Genomic DNA, 20,259 nt, shown 5'->3' with positions numbered 1-20,259 from the left:
AGTCCTCTGGGGGACCTGTAAAAGCCAAAGATTAGAGTTTTTTTCTGTTGCTGTTGGCTGTTATGAATATAAGATGAATAAATATTTTCACGAGTAAATATCTCGCAGGTTTACCTCTTCTGTCTCTCACAGTTTGCAGGTTTATCTGGTTGTGTACCAAACACATTTGAGCTGTTTTTAATCCTGGAAGCAGCTGTGGCGAGAACACAAACTGAGTTATCCTCAACACCACAACTGTAAATGCAGTTTAGTTTTGATGGACTGGTGAGGAATATCACAAGCAAAAGCAATTAAGATAAGCTGTGATGCTCAATGTACTTCACACCTAGCCATAACTATTTAAATTCTTTCTTTGTGACCATGAGGGTACATCCACAACAGGATGCTGCATGCAAATGCTACAGCATACATTTGCATTCTGACAGTAGCTAAATCTGTGTATATTTTGCTAATATAACCTCAAAGGCTTTTTTTTCTGTAGCTGGCCATTGATAATCCTGTTGAATAAACATCATTTTCATGTGTAAATATTTTTCGTGGGTTCATCTTAGGCAGCCTTCTCTCCCACACGACACAGGTTCATCTGCTATAAAATGCATTGTAGTTGTGTTCCGACTGCAGCTGCTTCTGAGGATTAAAACCAAACATGACTTATCCCGCGCGCTGTGATTGTAAAGGCGGCTTGGTCGTTTTTTTCCAGATAGGGTGTCTCAATGTATAACAATGACTCTTGGCTGCAGCCGCAAACATTTCTCTGAATTGGATTACATTCACACAATGCAGGCAAAATTCTGATCCTAGATACACTGCGGCAATGGATAAAGGAGAGGAAGGAGAAAAGCACATCTCTGAGGGCAGAAGTGACAATTCATTTGAAAATAAAATCGGAAGTCTGCAAGCTCACTGTTTTTAAGAGTGCAACGTGTACTGACTGTGTGTGAAATTAATTTATGTATAGAATGGTTCGATATTTTGGGAAATATGCCTTTTTTAAAATTTTTGTTACAGTCATGTCTGTACGTTAAATGTGAAGCTACAGCCAGGGGATGGCTGAATTAGCTCAGCATAAAGACTGGAAACAGAGGCTTCCTTTGATATTACCGTTTTTGTACGGATTAAACAAAACAAGATATATAACATGTTGAGCAGGGTCGACAGTGGTATCAATCTTCTCATCTCACTCTCAGAAAGAAAGCTATTAAGTGTATTTCCCAAAATGTTCTTTAATTTAATTCTTTAAAGGTCTTATTGATGACATTACTATTTAGACAAATATTGTTTTTTAAATAATACATCCACAGAACCTTTAGAAAGGGGCCGAATAAAAATCGCTTTCCTGAAAATAATTATTATGACTGTGAATTAATCATTTTAAAAAGTTTGTTGGGTCCAAAATGAATGTTTTGTTTATCTCTGTGGAAGATATGTGACGTTTGGTTCCTGCTTCTAACAAGGCTTGTGAGCCAATAGTAAAACGACATTGGTATCACGTGGTATCTCTGGGTCATCAGTTAATGTGGAATATAAGAGATAAATTGAGTTTGACGGTAAGTGCCTGGCGACGACTTGTTGTGAAGTAAATGCAATGGAACGGGTGCTTGAAGGTGTTATTGATAACATTCAGCCATGCACTAGATGTCGCATTCATCTAACATCTGGTGGCTGAATGTTATGAATAACACCTTTAAGCTGTAAAAAATTTAAGATAAACCCGGATATTATTTCCAATCCTTAATCAGTGGTTATCTCTATAAATATCGTAAAGAAAACTTTTGCACTGCAGCTGAATTTGTATTTGGTTGCCAGGCTGCTCATCAATGTTTTACCAGGATACTAGCTTAGGTTTTAGCTGATTCACAGGCCAGACCTGAATGTAAGAAGTTAATAACTTCAGCCAAGGTTCATCATTATTTATTTTCTCGAGGCCAAGCCGCTTTGTTAATACATTCAAATTCATTAAAACAGTTGGACTCAGCCTCCCCGGGTGAGTGAAGAGGTTGATGTGAGAAAGAAGCGAAGCTGAGCTCACAACTCAGATCCCTGAATTACCTGAATGTATAATTTAAAGTGAGGCAGCGTCTCAATGTTCTGCTTTGCACTTTAGCTTCACAGCTATTTGGTCACTAAAAGAGATAAAGCCTTTTAGTTTGGTCATTGTTGCTCATCCAAATGTATGAAGTCTACACATATTCTGCTAACAGCAGAATAATAGCAGAAAACCTCTCAGACCACAAGGTGATAAATTCAGTTTGCTGGTTTTGTCTGCACAACAGTACAAAACTCAACAATAATCAATATCCAATTATATATAACAAAACAAAAAAGCAGCATATACTCACAATTAAAGGTACAGTGTGTAGGATTTGGCGACATCTAGTGGTGTGGTTGCAGATTGCAACCAACTGAGTATCCCTCCATTCCCTCCTACTTTTCCAAGACTGCGGTAATGTGAGGTGCCGAGTGCAAAACCGCGGTAACGCCATTCGCCTCACTCAGAGGTCATCCTTGCCATAACAATACTTTAGGAGCAAAGAAAGTCAGACGGCGGCTGGCGGTACCACCGTTTAGCACTCTGCGACTCACTTTACCGCAGTTTCACAAGCGTGTCGGAGAACTAAGGTGGCCTTCAGGTAACGTCAAAACGTGAAAGGCTCTCTCTAGAGCCAGTGATTGATTTGTCTGTTCTGGGCTACTGTAGAAACATGGCGGAGCAACATGGTGGTCTCCGTGAAGAAGACCCACTCCCTATGTAGATATGAACGGCTCATTCTAAGCTAACGAAAACACAATAGTTCTTAGTTTCAGGTGATTACAAACTAATGAAAACATAGCTATGAATATTATATTCCATTTCTCTCCCCTGAAATGCTACATACTGTTCCTTTAAGGAAGTTGGAACCATCTAAATGTTTATTTGGCATTTTTACTTGAAATAATTACTCAAATGATTAATCGATTATCAAAACGGTTGGGGATTAATTTCTTGTCTACAATTCAGTAATTGTTTAAGCTCCAGTTTAAAGTCATAAATGTTTCCGAAATGTCTTGACACAGCTTAAAGTGAAAACCCATCATGTAAATCAGGTGAACCGAAACACCTCCCACAAGAATACAGCAGCCCTTAATGGAAACGTACCCAACAAGAAACAATGGAATACCTTTGTAATTACTCTGTAAGTATTATTTAATAAAACAATGCTATGAATCACCTCAATACCAGATATACTGTGTTATATATAGTATTGGCCATTTGACCAAACTGAAATATGTCTCGCTGCCAAAAACTCTGCCAGCATGCAGTTCTGTAGATTTAGCAGGTAAATGGTATGCATTTGTCTCACACTGGGCATTTAAAGGCTTTAATACATTGAACATGGTCCATCTTAGGAATTATTCCTACTTACCTCACTTGTCATGTCGTTTTTTGTGTGTGAGTCCTGTGCTTTGTACTGGTCGTGTTTCACTTTGCTGCATTACTGTTTTACACAATGCTGTTGTGTGATTAATTGGTGGGCTCGATCCCTGTGAAGTCCTTTGAGACATATTGTACTCGTGATGAATGGCAACAGAAAGATACTTGACTTCATATTCTTTATTGCAAGCTGGGTGTGAGACATGAATTACAAACTAAACGCCATATGCTTTGATAAATAAACCTGTGTTGAATCACAAACACTGGGACTAATATTGATGATGACATTTGAAATAATACTGTTACTAAAGGCAAAAAATTGCAATAATGTGAAATTTATGTTGAATAATTATGCCAGGTTACAGTAAAAGTTGATTCATGTTTTAACCAAGAATGCATTGTAGCACAAATTAAAGCAGCTATTGCAGGAAAAAAAAGGTGTCTTTAGAATGTGTTCATTGCATGTCACACTATGTCAGATGGGTCTAATAAAGTCTTGGTTGCAATCTGCGTCAAACTGTGTGACACCAATTTTGAGGCATGTCAGATGCTGTGATGGAAGTCTGGTGAATGGTGATGCTACGATGGGAATAGAACGAAAAACAGATGTAAGCAAAGACATGTCATCAACTCGTGTCATTCACGGCTCGCGTGGTCTGGAAATGTAGCAAAACATTTAAATAGCTTTGTCCTTTTGAGCTGTCACTTCTTCGCAATGAAAAACCCCAAAAGGTGACGAGTGTGAAGCTGGTCGTGGCCCCCAATGTGTTCTGCGTCATTTCATGTCATATTCTGATTGGTTAGTTAGTAAACGTGGGCAACGTGTAGCAACAATCACATTGAGGGACTTCGGTCCATCATTTCTGACACTTACAGGATTTTGATGCAGCCTGTTTTTGGTCACTGAAGCCCTATATCGGCTATCTGTGGTCTCAGAGTGGAATCTAAGATTGATGTGGCACCTGTAAAATGATTTTTCTCTAAATACCTGTCCAATTCTTTTAATTTAACATTTGTTCAGTGTTATATCTTAATACTTAATTCTTTGCTACACATGTATTGCTCTCACCAGTAGGTGGCAGGGTTAGTTGTGTGTGGGACATTACTGCAAGATAGAAGAAGAGTAGTTGCAGTTGTAAGTTTTGCTCAGTGGGCAACGTCCGGGTCTGAAAAGTGAAGCCAATGCCGAAGTGCCTTAAAACGGCATTGTTTCTAATAGCCAGCAGGGGGCGACTCCTCTGGTTGCAAACAGATTTCCTGATTGCATAGAAGTCTATGAGAATATAAGCCTTCTCCTCACTTGATTTATTACTTCAGTAAACATTGTAAACATGAGTTTATGGTCTCAATCTCTAGTTTCAAGTCTTCTTCAATCCAGCATGATGTTCATTTAGTAATTTATGGTCCCATTTAGAGTCAAATAGACCATAAAGCAGGGTATGCTTTAGTGCGTGACAACCTTGTGATTGATAGGTTGCTACCACAGTGTTGTCCGGTCTTTTGGTTGTCTGTTTTCGTCTTAGAACTTTAACCCTTTCACAGTGTGTTTTCAGTTCATGTAAGTTAATTGTAACATTTTGGTCCCCTAAAAATATCTTTTTAGCGTTCGGTTTGTACTTAACTCCACTCTCTCGTGTCACTTCTGGTTGCAAAATACCGAGATGGAGACAGCCCGAAATGACGTTCTATAGCCTTCAAAACGGCAGTCCACAAACCAATTGGTGATGTCATGGTCAATTTCTTATATTTAATCCATGGTTTTACTGAGTCTTGATGTTGAAATGCCAACAGTGAACGTTCTTCTACACCAATACCGTGGCAGTCTGAACAGTGTGACACTGATGACCACCACGTTCATCTCACGATTGTCAACTTTCATCTGCAACAGCACAACGTTGCACAGTCGCCTTAAGTGTTATCTTGCTGCCAGTTCCAAAGGTTGGACAAAAAAACTCTGAAGCCACACTTGATGGAAATCCGTTGTGATGGTGATGGTATGTATTATTTGTAAAGGTTGAATGGCTTTTGCAGCTTGTTATTCTGCTCAATTTTGTCAATAGGTATGCACAAAAACAAACCCATTAAAAAGAGCTGCGGTATAAAGTATACAAACACTCACATCAACACTAATAAAAGTCCACATCTATGAGACCGGAGAGGTAGCTGTACTATTAAGCAATGCTTAATGCTGTGAGGGCCACCTGCAGATACATTTACATCTGCGGAGAGCCGCAGTGTTTCCAGGCAGAACAGTGGGCCAGGCAGATCCATGGCCCGACGCCCAGAACTCTGCTGCCTGGTCCCGGGGCTCAAACTGCCAGTCCCAACCTGCTCCTAATGTAACCTCTACCAACACTTCCCAAAGTATGGACAACTCTGTGTGCTTGAGAGAGACAACAGACAACTTTTCTAACATTTCTTGATCTCATGGGAAAGGTTTATAAATAGCACGCCACTTTTAAGGACATTTCACGTGTCATGTCACGCATATCAATTTGTATGTAGTCCTCGTAATTGTGAATCGGGATGAATAAAGAATGACAAAAGTCGCATAGAGAGGATGTCGGGGGGGACGGACGGCTCAAAAATCACCAGACTCTGGTCCAGGAGACTGGTGTTCGTACCCCGTGTGAAATCAGATCCTGTTGATTTATTTGTTGTAACTTCCGGACTTAAGTTACACCATTTCCGGTGTTATTTTAACCTAAACCACAATCTTTTCCTGAACCTTTTGTCACATTACTTCCGTACTTAAGTTAAGGCACTTACGCAGTTATTGTAAGCCAAACCACTATCTTTTCCTAAACCTTACTATGACGTTTTTGCCACATTACTTCCTTACTTAAGTTACGCCATTTCCGGTGTTATCATAACCGAGACCACTGGTTTGCCTAAACCTAACCAAGTCGATATTTTCCTAAACCTAACTAAGTAGTTTTGTTGCCTTATGTTACTTCCTTTAAAGATGGAAGTTTATTTTCAAAAGACTGGAGCGGAATTTGACACGTGCGTCTCGTGTTGCCGGACATTCGTAGGAAAAATGGGGAATAACTTTTCGTAAGATATCATACAAACCGTTGTATGAGGATACGTTGCAATTAGCGCCGTTCTTATTCCCAACTCGTCACATACGGACGTATGGTCGCAATTTTAAACACGCGCTTTAGGTTGTGAATTCTAACAAAACTACGTGGTTATGTTAAGGCAAAATAAATTATTGGTTAAGTTTAGGAAAAGATCATGGTTTGGGTTAAAATAAGGACATCTGTTACGTAAATTAAGTTATGTAGATAAGTTAAGTAGTCAACGTAAATAAGTCAATGGTTGAGTTTTGGTTTCACACGGGACATGAACACCGGTCTACTGGGTGAAAGTCATATGTTTGTTTGACCCACCCCAGCCTCCTCCTTACGATGGCTTTCTCGCTTTTTATATTATGTCACCTGACTTCTGGAGTACTTTCTTTGAGCATCTATTGCAGCGGCGTGAAATGACACGTGGAAAGCAAAAAATGCGTAACGATAACATGCAAAATGACATTTGGTGAGACCAGGCTGTACTGTGGCATCTCATTAAGTTCTTGTTGATGTTTTTGGGTTATGTAACATGTAGCACATTGCTGATCCATCTGTGATTACAGTAAAGAGCAATCGCAGATGGATACTTTCATCTGCTGTTAGCACAGTGTTGCCCGACTGCCAGCTTTGTTTACAAAATGATTTAGTGGATTTAAGGTGTTTTTTTTTCAGTCTTAAATGTGTTGCTTTCACCCTTCTATGCAACAACGGTATGTGTGAACACACGTCTAAAGATATTATAGAGGAGATACATGTACATTTGCATGTTAATGTAGGATGTGTTAATGAAAGATGCAAAATATTTCTCACCTACTTCAGCAACACAAAAATGCTCTTTTTAAAAAAATTTGAACAATGTATACTTTGTCTTCAATGAAGTGGATGGATTCACAGTAGCTTAATGAAATATTAATATATGATGAGTTGCTCCTTCTGATTTATTAATCATAAAGTACACATTGTGTCCAGGTGTTTATCTGTTCGTAAACATCAAAATCTTTGACCCGTGCTTTAAATATATGATTTATTGAAGAACTTCACAAACATCTCATTCTGAGCACCAGGAAACACCCGTCACATATACTGAAAAGCTGAATATTGTTGAAAACCCTCTGTCCGACACATATCTGTTGGGGAATTCTGAGTTGCAGCCTTGTTAGCCTGCACTGCATCACCACCCAGCAGGAGACAGATAACAATCAAAATGAGCAGGAATACTGAATACCTGCAAACAACAGCATCTCATCTGCTCCGGAAAGAGTTTCCGGCCGCGGTGAGCAACATTACACCTCGCCCAGTAATTACCTGTTTTTATTCCAAAGACATATCAGAGCGCAACTCATTTTGAATTATTTGTTATTTGGCTTTTAAATAAGAGCGTGACTCTGCATTTACTGAGAGCGAACCACTCTCCGGATCCTCCGGTCTGTCGCCACAGCACCAGAGGAGAGCTAATCAAATCCTGCTGCCTACCCCTCAATCTGGACGGATCATGGCTGGTGGTGGAACAGAATAATTCATGGACCCCCGAGCTCATGTGACTGTCCAAGGTGAAAATTGGAAGACTTTTATTACAACCCAGATTATTTATTAATCCTGGCCTGGGCCTCATAAATTCAATAATTAAGACTGTGGACCATTGAGGTTAGTTGTTGGACATTTTGTGTTTTAAAATTCATAAAACTTCGTTCAAATAAAAACTATTATGCCTTCCAGTCTCAATTTCTGATTGTGTTACTCATTATTTTTGTGAGAATGCTCTCGGGGGGGAAAAAAAAATACATTTAGCCTGTAATTGTTTCAGTTGAGAGGTGAGAAAATAAAAATATACACTGAAACTCAGATATAACACCTCATATAATTAAGAAACTGGGCATTTATTCCTTCGGCGTTTTGTATTTAAGCAGCAGTAGGCAAGATTGGAGCAAATATGATTTAAAAAGGTCCGGGCCAAATTTAGCATGTTTACATCACATTGATGTTAACCCTTAAATGTTCAAGAACACAGAAATAATGAAAAAGATTAAAGCAAATCATGTGCCTCTGTGTCCTCTGGTGCTCCTAATGGCGTCTGCAAGATTTCACAGACCGGAGGAAAACAACCAATCAGAGCCGAGCTGGAGTCTTGCCGTCTCTGAGCAGCTGTCAATCACTCGCAAACTCTGCTGATCAAATATGAATCAATATTCTGTTACTGTAATGCCTATTTCTCACCTCAAATGTTTCAGAAGCATCTTGTAGTGTACTGTTTAGCTGTAAAATTTGAAAGTTTGTGACCCCGCATCCATGTTGAGATCAGTTGAGGAAATACCAAGCATCGCCCACCAGCTGGAGCAAACTTTCTCATTTTACAACTAAACAGTACACTACAAGATGTTTCTGAAAACATTTGAGGTGAGAAATAGTCATTACAGTAACAGAATATTGATTAATAATTGCTCAGCGCTGCCTAGTTTGACCGTTTGATTGGAGTTTGCGACTGATTGACAGCTGGCTCTGTTGAATAAACAGGCAATAAGAACGCTCTCTCTCTGAAATTAGCTATGATTGGCCAGAGTCTCCGTCACAGGCTAGATTTTTTAAAGCCATGAGGAGGTGCAGAAGTCTAGTTTTCTCTCAGAACACTTGAATTACAATATGATGAAAGGTTATTATGGAATTTCTGCCCTATGATGCCAAAAATATTCTGCCTACCCCCACTTTAAGCTGTGAATTTGTGATTTTATCTCTGAGTCTAAATAAATGCTACAGTCTGGCTGAACAACATGAGAATTAAATAATAATATCATAGTATAACTGTGTTACCTTGTGAGCAGCAGGGGACAAGCTATTTCAATGATTTAGGAAAAGTAACTGCTGACAACATTTTCATATTTGACAGTTGCTTATGAATTTTGTGCTAACAAGCAAAGAAAAAAACAACAACATGAGGTTTGTTTATCAGTGTTTTTCCACAAGACATGTAGACAAGCAAACTATATTTTCTTTTACTATCTTTTTCAAAATAGCTTACAGGGTGTGTTTTTGCATAATTTATTAAACATTGCTGGGAGAGGAGGTGGAAATCAAATCCTCCACAAGCACCAAACTTTATTCACCTCGTACGTTAGGCACAAATGATCCATAAATGCCTGCAGTTTGGGTGGAAATTGGGATGGAAATGAGAGCAGTGTGTGTTAACAGTGTTTTCAGAAGTATCAGCCTGTGACTGCTGTATATATGCACTGCACGTAAGAATAAAGACAGTCACTGTCAGACACCTGCGACTACTTGATCTCTCATACCTGCTGATTGTTACAAATTGCGAAGCGTCTGCACCACACAGATTCAGAGCGCCCCTGTGTCTTGTTAAAAAAAAGGGAAGATAAACACAATGCACCCTAATAACAGCTGATAATGATGTTTAATATGTTGGCACTACTTTCTAATAAGGCACCCTTTATGAAGGGTTTATAAGATGTAATCTATGGCTTTATTAATGGGTAATAAGTAATTTACTTTATACATCAGTTATGAGCAATTAATAAAAAATAACTTTCGGGTTGCCAGGTTGGGGAAAATCCTCCAGTTGTAGAAGTACCTGAAGAATTGACGGATTATTAAAAATGACCCCGTATCTTTTCACGTGTCATTTGTACACCACGCAACATAAGATAACACAAGTACTAGGGCTGTCAAAGTTACTGCGACAATAATGCGTTAACGCAAATTTGTCTTAACGCAACTAATTTCTTTAACACACTTCGTGATTTTTAGGTTGTAGCGAGCTCAGTTTTAAAGTGAAAGGACGCTAAATAACACTCCAAACTTTCGCTAAATTTTGGCGAGGAAAAACTGGCATGGCTAATTTCAAAGGGGTTCCTTGACCTCTGACCTCAAGATATGTGAATGAAAATGGGTTTTATGGGTACCCACGAGTCTCCCCTTTACAAACATGCCCACTTTATGGTAATATTTGTCATTGATTTGTATTGTTAACTCCCATGTTGATAAGAGTATTAAATACTTGACAAATATCCCTTTAAGGTAAATTTTGAACTGATAAAAAATGTGTGATTAATTTGCGATTAATCGTGATTAACTATAAACAATCGTGTGATTAATCACGATTAAATATTTTAATCAACTGACAGCCCTAATAAGTACGGAAAACACGTAACAAACATCACTAAAAAACATGTGACAAACGTCACTAACGTAACTTTCAAAACAAAACAACACTCTCAAACACCAGTTTCCTGGTTAAAGGTTGTGTGTTTGTTGGATCCATCCACCTCCCCACCAGCCCGCCATAAGTGGTCTTTTTTCCTTTTTATTCTACGTCACTAGCTCTGAGCGTAGCATACCAGTATTTACATTACATTACATTATTTACATGGTGTACAAATGACACAACAAATGCAAGAAAGGCATTCTTATTGTACGCTAAATGCCTCGCGCATAATCGTGGCATTCATATACGATTAAAACATAAGAGCCAACATAGTTTCTGTTGGAAGGAAGAAAGGCATTCTGGGTATCGAACACTCTAAATATGATAAAAGCAAACCTGCATTCATGCCCAAAGATTGGAATAATGAGTTAAATATAGACATTGATGAAGCAACCTGTTTACAAATAAGGAAATCTGCACCTTCATTTGTAATAAGACAAAGGAAACTCCGTTTAGACTACTAAACTGGAGAGTAACCTGCAGACGGTGTGTCTCTTAGACATAATCTGAGCTGTGTATGAAATGTAATGCTGAGGCTGGGAGTGGACGTGTATCTATGAATATTGAAAAATGAAGTGGATATACTATGTTTAATTCTTGACATTAAATTCAACACATACCACATGTCTATTGTTTGGCCTTCCAGACACACACAAGACTTATATGTATCCTTACTTTCTGTGCAAGAGAAATATATTGTTGAAGTGGATAAACTGTAACCCTCCATCAACAGCTGGGTGGCACAAGATTATTTTTGATATAATACCTATGGAATATCTGACATCCAAGTCTGAATGTATGGTTAAGGTACTCTATAAGATTTGATCCACGTTCTTACAATATATTGGTATTAGATTGGAGTGGATCACTCTTAGGAAACCACACCATGCATAACTGATGTGGATGCAGTCTCTAATGGGGGTGATAGGGACTAATAAAGGGTAATTGCTCATATTCTTAATAAATCATTAACTCTGCAGTTACAAATGCTAATGTCTCACTTACAGCCATCGTTAGTTATAAATAAATATAAATGATTAGGCTAATATAGGGTTATTATACAGTAAATCATCAATTCTGCAGTTACAATAAGTCATAAATAAAGGCTCACAGCTGTCTCACTTTCAGTCATCTTCAACAATAAATATTAATGATTAGGCTAATATAGGGTTATTATACAGTAAATCATCAATTCTGCAGTTACAATACGTCATAAATAAAGACTCAGAGCTGTCTCACTGTCAGTCATCTTCAACAATAAATATTAATGATTAGGCTAATATAGGGTTATTATACAGTAAATCATCAATTCTGCAGTTACAATACGTCAAAAATAAAGGCTCACATCTGTCTCACTTTCAGTCATCTTCAAAAATAAATATAAATGGCTAATATAGGGCTGTTATATATACAGTAACCCATTATGCATGTAGATGGGCATGTGCAATGGATGGATAAATGTATTTGTTGTCTTTTTTATTGTTATGATTTGTTATGTTTGGAAGTCCAAAGCAATTTTCCTTCTGGGACAATCAAATATATCTGATCTTAAGTGTTGCAGTAATGATGCTGTTAATAAATGGATTTGGGTCCAGATGTCCTGCAACAATCCATCCATTGGAGAAAGGGCTCTTCCTGATGAATTAAAGTGTCATGCTGGTGAGGGATTTTAAACAACCTGGCAACCTGAAAGTTAATAATGACATCCTCTAATTCATCCAGAAAGCATTAGTAGCCTAAATGATGTATTAACCCTTAAACAAAGCCATTCGTTTAGTTAATACACTTTGTATTTAACAGAATGTGGTGCAGATAAAATATAAAACTTTTAACTCTGTTTCAGCTCTAACTGAGAGGCTCCAGATTATAACGCGCACGTGGAGAAGGAAACAGCTGTTCATTCATTACTGGAGCAACAACGTGGTGCGACTGATTACACTGATGGATCAATAAGTGCAATCAGCGCGCTAATGATAAACATAATAAAGGAAAGCGGTTCCAAAATGACCCTATAGGGATCATCCGAGGTAATCCTTGACCGGTGTGAACACTACATTGACGTGGACAGTCAGTGAGAGGTGATTGAACTCTTGATTGTGTGTTGTGTAACATGCAATCTGTGCTGCACAACTTTATAAAGACTCTTTACAGGCAGACGAGCGGCCGCAGTGCGCCTAAAGATGCGCTAGTCGGCGCCTTAAGAGTGGATTTCAATACTGTAGGTCTGCTTCTAGTGGATGTGGACCACATACTGCACCCAGAGGACCTAAACCTGGAGAGGAGAGGAGAGCCCTCTCTCTCTGCACGGTTTGTTTAACTTGGTGGAACCTCAAAAAGCTCCACTAACAGCCTTTAATATCCATAAAGGATCAGACACAACACTGCGTAAAAACCGCCCAGTCAGTGCGTCATGCAGCCCAGAGATACTTTCCTGTATAGTAATCAGAATCAGAATCAGAGTCGTGTTTATTGCCAGGTGTAAGAGGTTTACACTAGGAATTTGCTTTGGTTTTGTTGGTGCAAGTTAAACAGTATAATAACAAAAGAATAGATAAAAACGTATAAAAACGTAAAAAATAATAATATACAAAATAAGCTATAAACAAAAATAAACATGATATAAACAGATAGTGCAGTTCTTCTCAAATGCACACACACACACACACACAGGACCGCTGTACCGATGCAAACCCAGAAGCACACACCTAAAAAAAAATTCTCCAGGCTGTGATCTGTGCAACATCTCAGATGAAACAACCAGCTTCCTTCACATGTCTAAAGCTTCTCCATCCAAAAAAAAACTCCCTGAAATCTCCCGTCTCTCACATCAATCCACGTTTTTACAACCACATGAAGGCTGACTTTAAACAAAAAAAAAAACTCCATCTTTTTTTTTGGGGCTCTAATTCCCAATTAAAGATAGCCTCGACCTCGTGGTTCAAGCATCAATTTTGCGCAGTCAGTTCCTGCAAACCCCTTTTCTATCTTCTTCTTGTTGTGGTTGTTGTTGTAGTGGAGGAATGTGTTTTATACCAAAAAACAAATAAAGGAGAGATAGTTGAATCTGTGCGCGGTGGGAGGGGAAGGGTTGTGCTGTGAAAGCAGCAGGAGAAGAAGAAGAAGAAGAAGAAGAAGAAGAGGAGGGAAAAAAAGTGTGAAATCTCTGCAACCCCTGGAGTCTCATTCAGCACCACTCGCTACTGGACAGCGACTGAGCAGCAGCAGCAGCAGCAGCAGCAGGAGGAGCAGCAGGAGGAGTTGATCGAGAGAAAACAGGAGATTTGTTCAAAACCTTCGAGTCTGGGAGTAACAACACCGCAACTAACAACACTTACTGATTCCTACCTGCGTTTTCCACTCCTTCACTTCTTTTTTCCTTTAAATCTCATCCGTGTGGCGAGAAAACGAGGAGGAGAGCTTTGCTGACTGACTGACTGACTGACTGACTGACTGGAGCCAAACAAAGACGCAGGAAGAAAAAAGAAGAAAACTGGACCTCATCAGAGATAGATAGCAGAAGTTCATTTTCTCCACTTTATAGGCTCACTTGCACCAGGAGGATTTCAAAAGGTACGAGTGTCTCCCTTGTTTTATACTGTAGCTGGGTGTGTTTATGAGTGGCAAATGTGTGTGTCCACAGAGTTATGCAGCTGTGTCTGTGAAAGTATGCTGCACAAATCTGTCTATTAACATACTTGGAGGCATGTTGTTGCACTTTAATAGATTCTTATGGTCACATGAGGGGAAAAACAAGTATAAGGGTTGTCTTCTGGTGGCATTTGGCACATACTGAGTTTACAAACCATCTCCTATATCAGTGTGTAGCCTATATGTGCCTGGTTTTGGAGGGCTGTGGCTGATCAACAGATGAATCACCTTTACTGAGAGGCTTTAGGAGCAGGATCGAGGCTTCTCCTGGTGGAGCTGTGACAACACAATGAAGCCCTTCATCAGCTGTGTGTGTGTGTGTCTATGGGAGCCCCCTCTGCAAAGCCCCTCGTTCCTTTCAGCTCCACTTGGCTTGCTGTTGTTCCTCACACACCACACTACAGAGGAGTCTGTAGGTCTGATCAATGCCCAGATTGAGACAGACGGTTATTCTAAACTAATGTGGCTCAACTGGAGACCGTGGATGAAAGCTTTGCGCCTTCCACAGGGTTGTTTTGTATGAATCCATCTTTTGCATTTAATCAATCTCAAGTGAGACATGATGGTTTGGTGGTGACGCCTCAGTTTGATTATGCATCCCTGTCAGGGAATAATTGCTGCTCATATTTCTGCCGGGCTGTTGAATGCATCATGTTTGGTTTCATGTGTTGGAACATTCAAAGGATACATCTTGAGGAATGTTTCAATTGATGTGATGTGAATGAGCAGTTTTCTTCTGGATTTAAATCTGCACACACATCCTCCAGTGATATGAGGCATCATATTTTTTTAAGATTTCCTGCGACACAAAAGATTCCATTTTCACTGTTTTTTTTTTATTTTTCATGGCAGTCATGTGTTTTGCTGAAGATTTGTTTGGATCTCCTCCAGAGTCCAACATCCAAATCTACTTCAAATGCCTCACTGGATTTCAATTAGTGCAGCATGTGCATTAATTGTGTTGATATGCTCTTCAAATTCAAAACTTCATTTGATGCCAAAAATACAAAAAAGTGAAATCAGACTAGTAGCAAATGACAACAACCCACAGTGGAAATACTTTAAACAATGTTGGACCATTCAAATCTCCATAAACGCTACTTAAAAACACCTGCACTCGCACAGAAATGTTTCACTGAGCAACTAAAAATTTAATTTGATTTCATTTTGTTTTTGAAAAAACAAAAAACAAAACAGGCATATGAATGATTTGAAGCTCTGAAACAACTGCTTTTAACTACCCATCAGAAGCCTTCGCTGGAACAACACGTCGCCTTCTCTTTGGTCATTCATTCTCACAGCAGGAGAACAGATTCAACACATCTTTGCAGCACAAATTCTCCACCCAGTCTGTATCCTCTGAGCGTTATCACACTGTCTGGAGTGTAAATCTCCATCAGCAGTCACAGTACGTGTGCATTAGTGATTATCCAGGATGAGAAAAAGAAAAAAGGTTTTCTCAACCTTCACAGTAGCTTGTTACCTGCCACTGTAGACAAATCAATTCTGGTATGAAGCCAGGTGAATTATATATGTCTTATCATGTTAGCAATAGCGAAAACTATCAGTCTATTGGCAGTACACATTCACAGGTTTACACATTTTTCATGATATCTGTCAAACAGCAAACCCGCTAATCTAAAATCCATGATACAGTTCACTCTGGCTTTCATGTTTTGGCTCCTTCATCAGAACATATATTTGTAATTCATTATTCGGCTGCTTTTACTGGGTTTACTTCCTTTATTTATGCTCAACTTCATCTGCCCTGCAGTCACTACTTGGCTGTGCTGCTTTTAAAGAGGCCCAATTATGCTTTTGTGTTTTTTCCTTTAGTCTGTTGTATAGTTTTCTGTGCATGTAAAAGGTCTGCAAACAAAGTTACAAAACACATAGTCCATGCCAAAGGGAGTTATTCTCCCCCACAGAAACACTGCTCATGAACTGCCTAAAATGCCTTGATTGAAGTCCTGTTTTTTCTTTCGTAACGTGGTGATGTCACCAAGTAACACATCGCCTCGTTGAGGTTTATTTCACAACAATGACCTGCTAGCTGTACGTTATCCCACTTATTACACTGCTCCTTACTTAAGAAATCAATAATTTGACACAAAAACGGTCCTCCAGAATCCAACATCAGAACTGCGCCCATAGCAACGGTCTGTTATACATAGCAACGGTCTGTTATACATAGCAACGGTCTGCTATAAAGGAATAACAGACTGTAGAACCCCGTTACTGATCAATCAGAATCGAGCATTCATGTAATAAATTTGCATAACGGCTAGCTTGACACACCCTCAAACAAAGTTAGTGAGAGAGGAGCTGGAGTGGAGTCCAAAGAGTTTCGTTCGGTTGACCAATAAAAACAGAGTGGGCCAGCTGACCAATCAGAGCAGACTGGGCTTTTCGGGAGCTCAAACAGAGCAAGGGTGAAAAGAGGTGCTTAAGCACAGCCAGTATGAGAAAAATAAAGCGTTTTTTGAGCATCAAAGCATGTTACCACCCAAAATACAAGTATGAACCTGAAAATAAGCATAAAAGGTCCTCTTGAAACAGCACATCAAGGTTTCTGGAGTACACTCTCCTTGACGAAGAAATATAAATTTGCAAAGATCACCTTTTTTGTGCCCTGACCTATAGGCCTCCTATCTGAAACTGTGCACCACCCCACCAAGATTCACCAATTAAATGATTGTGCTTGGTTTTTAGGATATTGAGGTTAGGGTTTGGGTCATAGTTCAACTTAGGGTCTGCCAATCGGAGGTGGGATGGGAGAAAGTGCTGACCAAGAGGCCCAGTTCAGGGAAAGAAACAATTACTGCAGAATGTATTGTTTACAGCCCCAAAACAGCTTACATCATAAAAAAACTGTCTACTGTTTGAAGGAGATACCTGAACATTTAAGAGCGTACCAACAGTATTATGTAGGTTTCTAATGGCACAAGACATTATTCAGTGTTTTCCCCTCATTAACGACTTTCTCCCAGAGAGAAGAAAAAAAAAGCATCTCATTAAGATGCAAAGCTTGGAGGAGCTCCAACAAACAAGAGTAAGAGATTGACTGTCAGCACAAAGCCTGTTACTTTTAACCTTTACATCCAAACGAGTTTCCTTGTACTATAATCTGTTCCAGACTTGATAATGTTCCCCTTATACCCGGAAAATCATCCAGGATGTGTTTACTGTCATTTCCTCCATCTTTGGTAATTCATTTTCCATGCCGCTGCGAGTTAGTGTGACATTATAGGAACAGGACGGTATAAATCATTCTCCTCTGTCGGCTCCTCTTCCTCTTCTTTTCAGGCCGTGCTGAAAGCGCGAGCATATATACGTCAGCACTGAAATACACAGGCACCCAACAGAGAAGACAGACAGACAGACAGACAGACAGACAGACAGACAGACAGACAGACAGACAGGCAGAGAGTTTAAGATATCCTTTCCTCTGTTGTTCCCTATCACTGCCTCCTGATCATGGAGTGTCCACATTCTGGATGAGCTCCCCTACTTTCTCCTCCTGGCTGTCCGTCTGTTCGTCGGGGGGGCCGTATGTGTGGTCTTGCTGCTCTGACCGCAGTCTGATGATCTCCAAAACAACAGCAGATCCATTCCTCACACTCCTCAACACAATCCTATTTTCCAAACTGCTGATTCTGCTCCTCAGTGATCCTTTAACAAGCTTTCCATTTTAGAAGGCTTAGATATTTCTGCCATATGTGTCTTTCTGTAAAATAGTTTTATTGCAGGCTCGGGACTTCTGGAAGTTTTTTTTTTTTTTTTTTTTATGGATAAAGTTTTAAAGTCCAGATGCTCTTGTTTAAACCGCCATGCTGTAAGAAGACTCTCTTATCACCGGTGGTGGATTGTAGCTAGGCACATTTATTCAAGTACTGTCCTTAAAGGAACAGTGTGTAACATTTGATCTATTAACAGAAATGGAATATAATATTAATAACTATGTTTTCATGTATATTCACGTGAAACTAAGAATCATTGTGTTTTTCTTAGCTTAGAATGAGCCCTTCATATCTACATAGGGAACGTGTCCTCTTCACCGAGTCCGCCATGTTGCTCCGCCATGTTTCTACAGTAGCCCAGAACGGACAAATCAAACACTGGCTCTAGAGAGAGCCTTTTACGTTTTTATGTTACCTGAAGGTTTGTGAAACTGTAGTAACGTGAGCCACAGAGTGCAAAACCGTGGTACCGCCAGCCACTGTCTCACTTCCGTTGCTCCTAACGTAGTGTTAGGAGCTCATATTACCGCGGTCTTGTAAAGGAAGGTGTGAGCGGAGGGGGACTCAGTTGGTTGCAATCTGCAACCACACCTCTAGATGCCACCAAATCCTACACACTGTCCCTTTAAGCACAAATACTGAGGTACTTGTACTTTAGTATTTTCTTCTCCTGCCACTTTATACGTCTACAATTCAGAGGGTGTATTGTACTTTTAACTCCACTACAATTATTTGACAGCTTTAGTTGCTAGTTACTCCACAAATTAAGATTTTTGCACAGAAAACAGGAAAATATATACGAGTACAGCTGAAATGATTAGTAGATAATCAATTGACAGGAAATTAAATGGCAAGTATTTTGATAATCGTTAAGTAAATTTTTCACTGTGAGGATTTGCTGCTTTTACTTTTAATTATATTAATCATTTAAATTTATTTTTTAATAATTTTGCCATTTGTACTGTTGGTAATTGTAACGGCATTTATCACCATATCATCATATTTTCAGAATTTTTACAAACCAAACAATGAATTGATTGATTGCGAAAGTAATCAGCTGATTAATCCCTAATGACAATAATCATTAGTTGCATGCCAATACAAAATATTTAAAAATGAGCTCAACCAACTACAACAGTAAAATCCTGATTTTCATGAATGCCTGACTAATAATAATAATCTAATCATAATATAATATACAGGCAATTTTTCTGCACTGAATTACTTTTAGTAATTCAAGTACATTTTCCTGATTAAACATTTTCATTGCAGGACTGTACCTGTGTATTAGTACCTGTACTAAAATAAAGGATGTGAGTACTTCCTCCACCGCTGCTTGTTGTCACATGAGAGCTGCAACACGCCTACAGGTTGAACATCTTCATTAGAGGCCTGTTGACACTAATCAGAGATGACATCCACTAGCACTCTAGTTAATTTACAAGATTTACAACACAAACAAAGGAAGCATCTAATCTCTCCATCACAGCGAAAGAGTCCCTCATAACAGAGACACATTTGACGAGGTGTCGAATTAGTCTTTGTTCGTAGCCGAGGTTATAGTGCCGCATGCTGTCCTCAGCAAAAATTGGCTTCGACTCACATTTTAAATAATTGGTCCCTCTTGACAGGCAAAGTCCATTCAAATGAGTCAAGAGCATAATGGATCCATATCACAGATACATCTGTTATAACTCAGACAGTGTATTGTTTTGGTCTAACCTATGGAGTCACCTATGTGAGATAAAGTACTAGAAATAAATATTCAACGCAGTGAATAAGCACCTTTATGTTTCTTACATGTGGCTGTAATGTTAACTAGTTCCTCTTTGTGTTGGCTTCAGTTATCAAGAGCAGGATGATTATTTTATAGATCAATAAGCAGGATGATTATATTTAATCACCCAATATGTTTATTCACTTGGTAAGATATTTTAACTAAATAGTTGTTAATTGTGCTGTTGTTTTTTTTGCCATCAGCTGCTATAAATGACATCAACAACTGCTTCCCTTTAATGTTTTCTTCTTAATTTCCTGGTTCAGTGGCTCACTTTTTTTGTCACAGAGTTTCTAAATATGGCATACTGCTCTCCCTCGGGCGTCAGTTTTGTTGTGTAATTGACAGATTTGTTGATTAGTTTTGGATTGGAGTGTAATTCTACAGGAGCA

At 39.1% G+C, this 20,259-nt stretch overlaps 1 protein-coding gene and 1 long non-coding RNA gene across 3 annotated transcripts in view; one reads left to right on the top strand and one right to left on the bottom strand.

The window, feature by feature from the left end:
• Positions 1 to 3,583: 3,583 nt before the first annotated feature.
• LOC119489996 overlaps positions 3,584 to 20,259 on the bottom strand; it is a 196,135-nt gene continuing 179,459 nt past the window's right edge. Inside the window, exon 4 of the long non-coding RNA XR_005207303.1 lies at positions 3,584 to 3,991. This is a non-coding gene — a long non-coding RNA (uncharacterized LOC119489996). The remainder of the gene's footprint in view (positions 3,992 to 20,259) is intronic.
• Positions 13,344 to 20,259, top strand: part of LOC119489993 (metabotropic glutamate receptor 4-like) — a 219,913-nt gene continuing 212,997 nt past the window's right edge. For both annotated transcript variants that reach the window (XM_037773083.1, XM_037773084.1), the window contains exon 1: positions 13,344 to 14,272. The gene's annotated coding sequence lies outside the window, so the exon portion shown is untranslated. The remainder of the gene's footprint in view (positions 14,273 to 20,259) is intronic.

This window comes from Sebastes umbrosus, chromosome 6 (assembly GCF_015220745.1).
Source record: "Sebastes umbrosus isolate fSebUmb1 chromosome 6, fSebUmb1.pri, whole genome shotgun sequence".
Taxonomy (NCBI): Eukaryota; Metazoa; Chordata; class Actinopteri; order Perciformes; family Sebastidae; genus Sebastes; species Sebastes umbrosus.
This window is presented reverse-complemented; position numbering and strand designations above follow the sequence as displayed.